At 42.4% G+C, this 6,302-nt stretch overlaps 1 protein-coding gene and 1 long non-coding RNA gene across 2 annotated transcripts in view; one reads left to right on the forward strand and one right to left on the reverse strand.

Moving 5' to 3' along the window:
- Nucleotides 1-6,302, forward strand: part of lpar1 (lysophosphatidic acid receptor 1) — a 72,082-nt gene that overhangs the window by 32,095 nt on the left and 33,685 nt on the right. The window lies entirely within an intron of this gene.
- The window catches only part of LOC306939859, a 9,917-nt gene continuing 6,799 nt past the window's right edge, over nt 3,185-6,302 (reverse strand). Inside the window, exons 2-3 of the long non-coding RNA XR_013791940.1 lie at nt 3,446-3,594; nt 3,185-3,333 (exon numbers count right to left, since the gene is read on the reverse strand). This is a non-coding gene — a long non-coding RNA (uncharacterized lncRNA). The remainder of the gene's footprint in view (nt 3,334-3,445; nt 3,595-6,302) is intronic.

The raw sequence follows: 6,302 nt of genomic DNA on the forward strand, positions 1-6,302 counted from the left end.
GTACTACGCATGAACTCACACTATATCTGACTAGTACATGCATACAAAATACACAACTCATACACTCACACATGCTTATAAACCATTGTACATACAGAGTGTGTACACAAATACACACCAACATGACAGATTTCATACGCTTTAGAGTTTAGAATGGGCTTATAGTGTCTTTTACAAAGGGTGGTCCAGAGTTTTTCTTTACTGATGAGGTGCAGAACATTGAAATATTTTGGCAGACAACAGTGTGTATGTTTCATGGCTGTCAACACTCCCCTCACTTCCACGGGAGTCGCTCTTATTTTGAAAGCAAAATTATTTTTTCCTCCCTTTTCGCTAAGGTTTTAGATATTTCAACATGACAAATTGCCTCCAATGGCAAATCTCCTGCATTTTCAGAGCCAAATATTGGCAGAGATGGTTCTCGTCTGTGTCACCACTATAGCTATCTAGAGGAGAAAGGGAATAAGCCTATATAATGCAATCAGTTGTAACTGCTAAGAGTCCTTGTGAACTGGAAAGACCATGTAGGAGATTAAATAAACAGACTAAGGTTGTGCAGTCTGTAGTGGCGGGAGGGGGATCACATTTCAGGTTTTTAAGTTTGGGATTTGTACCAAAATGTCTGGGTACATCGGGCCTGTGGCTGGAAGCGTGGGGGATTAGAGTGGGATGACCCACAGTTTGTGTTTTATAAAGTCCTTTTTTAGAAGAAATGCCTATTTTTTTTATTTGTAGTGAACCGATTCTTGCTGATTTATCATTACAGCAACTTGCAGAGGATGTGGTGCAGTGGAAGGTCAAGCTGGAATGCAATCGGAAGACTGAGCCTTGACCTGCACACACATAACTCACCTTTAATACTCATTATTTCATTCCCATATCCTCCCTTTATCATTAATGCTATCATTGTGCTTGCTTCCTACCCCCACTCGCTCTCTCTCACACAAGCACGCACGCACGCACGCACGCACGCACGCACGCACGCACGCACGCACGCACGCATGCACACATTCAGAGTTATAAAAAAAAAGCACAGACAAACTGAAGCACACTGCTCAGGCTGAGTGGTCCCGTTTCCGGTCTAGGAGTGTGACAGAGCTGCATTAGTGGAATCATCAGTGTTCAATAACTCGGAGAGTAAAACGAAATACGAGTCCATCAGAGTTAAATGAGCACTGTGTATCGCAGTCATACATATAGCGCAAGATCGGAGTTTGTGCGACATGCTGCTGCTGTCTGGTTTCCTCTGTTGTGTTTTCTGAAAGCAGGAACACTCGTAAAAGCAGACCAGATGGAAAAAACATGTTTAAGCCTCATATCACACCAGGCCCCCCCCCCCCCCCCCCACACACACACACACACACACACACACACACACACACACAGTGTCTGAAGCCTAGTACAGATTTTTTGGCGAGAAAATAACAGTTTTAAGGAAGATGTGTACTTTATTGATTGACTATGATGAGTTTGTAGATCGGCTATTTTCTCAATGTACGACGGAGCATTAGAATGTCGAAAAATGGCAGCTGAATTACCCTAAAGTGAACTTGAACAAGACACTGAGCCACTAAGTAAGAGCTGCTGGTGAGCAGGTCCACTGTGAATGTGCTTGTGTAAATAAATTCATGGAACACACACATTGTAAAGCTCTATGGATAAAAGGCGCTATAGAAATGCAGACCGTTTGGGCACACAAACACACATTACCCTCTGTGTAATGTTGTAATTAGTGACCTGAAAACAACAGTATGTGTTTTGTTGCTATAAGTCCTTAGTGACCTTTTGTCCTAATAAGCCCCTATTCCGGTCTTAAATGAATGCATATGAAACACATTGCACACATGGCTTTCACTGAAACAAGACTGAGCCTACATCTAAAGGGGAATGTTTGGGAGGGTGAGGGATGCTTATTTGTTTTAGTGTCAACTCAAGTATGGGCTTAGCAAGCATTGAGCGCAGGCAAACACGAATAATACTCCATGCACTCTCCAACCCATAGCATAGTATACTGTAGTTCATCGTTTTGAGCATGTACTGTAATGGTCTGATTTTTGGAAAGGTATACACGCTCCCCTAGTGCTAGAAATTGCATGTGATAGCATTGCATAATGTATTATGAAATTCTATAAATCAAATATAACGTATGTGTGTGTAATACCATTTATTTTACCGTTACATACTGTATTACCAGCTAATCATTTGCCACTTTCCCCTTGTGCCAAACGCATTCCCAATTCCCACTATCCCAAACCAGTAAATCATATTTCCATAGGCTATTGACCCACCTCATTTTCTGGTAATGTTCTACAAGACAGGCACAGCTATCACATGTTCTAATGCTAGAGATGTATACCTGGCCAAAAATCAATATGAGCATGAATTATTCCCCTCTGATGGTGCCAAACAACACTACTGGCTCAGACTATAGGTAGCTTTTTCTCTTTTATATATTATATATATATATATATATATATATATATATATATGTGCTTTTTTTTTTTGAGTGGTGTAAACCACTCCTACAACTGGCTTTGTTAGTCTGTCTGTCTGTCTGTGCAGAAAAAATGAGCATGGTTGCTACGGTCACCCAGTTCACCCGGGTGTGATTTCATTACGTCAGACATTGAGTGGTGTAAACCACTCCTACAACTGGCTTTGTTAGTCTGTCTGTCTGTCTGTCTGTGCAGAAAAAATGAGCATGGTTGCTACGGTCACCCAGTTCACCCGGGTGTGATTTCATTACGTCAGACATTACGTCAGATCAGAGCTGATCAGGCTATATAAGACCTTACACCACTCAGTTCACACGGGTGTGATTTTTTTATAAACACATGCATAGACACATACGCACATTATGTACTGTATATACACCTATATAAAGCAAAGGCCTCAAGGTAGTGACCAGCCCCAATAACGTCCATGCCTACAATACCGTACTTTCATCGGATTAGGTCAACATATTTCAAGTGCTAAATATCTCACCTTGGAATGTACGCAACACGATATGTGGCAACATTCCTGATCGAGCGATCATTGTAAAAACACACAGCAAATGTCAGAGGCATTTCTCTTAGCTTAAAAAAAAAAAAAGCACAATTTCATAGTAAACAACTTTTACGTTTGACATGGTGCTTAGGGGCCCCAAAGGCAAAGACACTGAGACAGGAGTATGGGCAAAAAAGGACATTTATTAAAACATTACGTTTGGGGAAGTCTTTGGGGAGCGTGAGGGGAAAGTTGGAAGTGGTGAGAGGGTTTTGCAAGTCCGGGGAGAGGGTGGAAGGAGCAGTGGAGGTGGGAGACACTGGGTTTGAGGATTGAGAGTGCCTGCTGCATGGAACAAAACAGAGGAACAAGGTTAGCACGAGAAACAGATCTACAATACTGAAAACTCTCTAAAGCACACTAGAGAATATCGTTCTAAACTGCAGAATACACTAACCACAGCAGTCAACGTCCAAGCGCCGGGCACCGCTTCTCAGCAACTTATATTGGCAGCTTCTGTTGATGGTGATTGTGGAGCAGCTGGGCTGATTGAGGCCTGACACACCCGAGCTGGCTGCTGGCTGAGGGAGTGGCCCGGCCCTTGCCCTATGATGTCGTGCAGGGGAGGGACTAGGAACGTGAGGAACGTGTGGCACAACACTTTCTTCACTAATGTGATTTCAGTCCATGTACAGTACACCGACACTGTGTGGCCTGCGGTTTTGAGCCGTTCTCCTATTCTGACAGTTTTGATCAATGTAGGCCTGATGGGATTTAAATTTGCTCTACTCTAAATAACCATGGCAGCGTGTCCTCTATTTAAACAGTGAGACAGTCGATGCTGTAGTATTGTATTTTTCTTCCTTGCAAACATCTCTCCGGAAGAGAGATGTTTGCATTCCCAACCAGCATCGTTCCCAATTAAATACATTAAAATCAAATGAAAATAAAAACAAACAAACATAATCAAAAGAGCCTGATGAGGAGAATAGGTGCAGAGGCAGTTCTTTTTGGCATCTTTTAGTATTCATCTTGTCTTCAGTCTGTGAGTACCTTAACATCTGCTTTGTTTATTGTGTTTGAATTTAACTTTGACCCCCCCCCCCCTTATCCAAACAACTGCACCCCACCCCACTGTGCTTGAAAGGGGTGGTCTTGAGTGAAACCTGGAGTGGCTCATTATTGTAATTAAAAAATGTACCTATTCTGCACAGCAAAAGCCTGAGTGTTCATTTTAATCCGGAAAGTATAAAAATGGACCCCTGAACAATGTATGCTATGCAGAGTAGGCGAACGCATCGTTTACAACCCCAAAACGTATCCGAATTAATATCATTGCCACCATGCAGTGCACTCGGAAACCTTTTAGTTTGGCTCTCATTGACAACATACTTTTCTGCACACTGAAACAGATTGTAGGGTGTATGAAGGCTGATTTAAGCAGTTAAGTAAACAACTTTGATGATGGAGGGCCACTATATTTCCACACTCACTCCAGAGTGTCACATTGCATATTGTCGGGCAGAAACCTCTTATCTCCGTATTTTAACTTTTTCTGTAAATTAATGCCCTATATTTGGTCATGCTATGTCACACAAAAGTAGCAAATATAGCTATAATCTACGTATATCTACCTTGTAGATCTGCTTCTTTTTGGCCTGCCCGTTAGTTTTGTGTTGTCCACTACATCCCAACGTTTAGAATGTTGGCTCACTGAAAGAAAACTACAAGCGAAATGGCTGCCAAGGGGGGTCAACGCACAGCGCGTCTGTCTCATTGGTTGGCACGGGGTCATGGTTCATCAGTGTTGAACCCAAAGATTTGCACGTGTAGGACTTCACACGCTTGAACATGGCGCAATTGGCCGCTCTGCCCAGTTATAATAGCAGTGAACAGGGAAGCTGATGCTTCTGGCACATCTGTTATCAGACCCGGCTTTACACCTGGCCTGAGCGAAATGTGACTACACACCTGTTGTGCATCGAGATGCACACAGGATAAATCAGCCATCACCACTCACATTCTTTACTTACTGTAAATAAGGAAAGAAATAAGAAAAAGGACCTACAGTAATACACTTTCTTGGTCTGAATCTCAATTCCATCTAGCAGATTTGATGCACTGAGAGGCAAACTGGAGCCAGAAATTTGATGGCATGCGTTGAAGTCAATGAGAGCCATGTGGACAAGCCAAGAGCATGAATAAACATTATCTTTGAATGACTGCGACCTTTGTAAAACAATCGGTTGAGAGGAATGAAATAAAATATATCACACGTTGTTTTCTGATGTCTTGTTTTTTGATGTGCACACTGTATGATTTTATTGAGGTACCTAAAGAGGACGTTTCTGACAAGTATGGGTTGTCAGCGTGTCAACCAGTTGTCACGCTGACAGCCCATTGGCCTACTGCCCAGGCCGAAACGTACTGTGCTCTTCAGATACCTCAATAACAAGACATCAGAAAACAGCGTGATATGTCGAACCGATGACAAATGTCGCAATCTTTAAGAAATGTGTATTCATAAGGTTGTCCAACTGGCTCTCATTGACTTCAATTCGTTCCATCAAACTTATGGTTAGCCTATAGAACGTGTCCCATCCGTCTTTACAAGTATATTCTTTACTCGCATTTTATTTCCTTGGGGCTAACTATGATACGGTTACACCGATACGACATGGCAAGCAGTGTACGTATAGTACTTTGGGGTGCATGTGTTTGGTCCGACGTACTAACAGTTCTACAGTCACTGTTAGTATGTCTAACCAAACCAACATATGCATCCCGGTACTTTGAGCTCGATCATTCCTTTGTGCCTGTCAAACAGATCTATTTCCTTCTGACCACATGGCTTCTGTTTACTAGGTGTGGTCTGCTTAATTTGGAAAGCAGACCAAATGGAAACAACACTTTGATTTACTTACACACTTAGGCCTATTGTGGCCCAAGAGGTGAGAATTCACCCTAAAAGCAAGAGCTCTGATGTTGGGCTGGTTTGCTTCATTAGTGATTGTGGAGTTTAAACAGTGCATGGCTGTGAGTAGTAAGTGCCTCCCAAAGCACTGCCTCTGGTGTGTAGCCCTGCCCTCTCAAAGGTTCATTGTTACATCACCGAAGCCTACAGTATATTTAAGTTCAAAATTAATCCAAGACTATCCTGTCCCAAATGGAAGATTTAAGGCAATGTTCCCCCTTGTGAGTCTTTTGTATTGTGTTGTAACAATACAGAGACTCACAGGGGGGAACAAAAGTAAATGGGAGCAAAGTAAATGGAAACAAAATAAATACTGAATGACTGACCAGCTGAAACTGTG

This window comes from Electrona antarctica (assembly GCF_951216825.1).
Source record: "Electrona antarctica genome assembly, chromosome: 16".
Classification (NCBI taxonomy): Eukaryota; Metazoa; Chordata; class Actinopteri; order Myctophiformes; family Myctophidae; genus Electrona; species Electrona antarctica.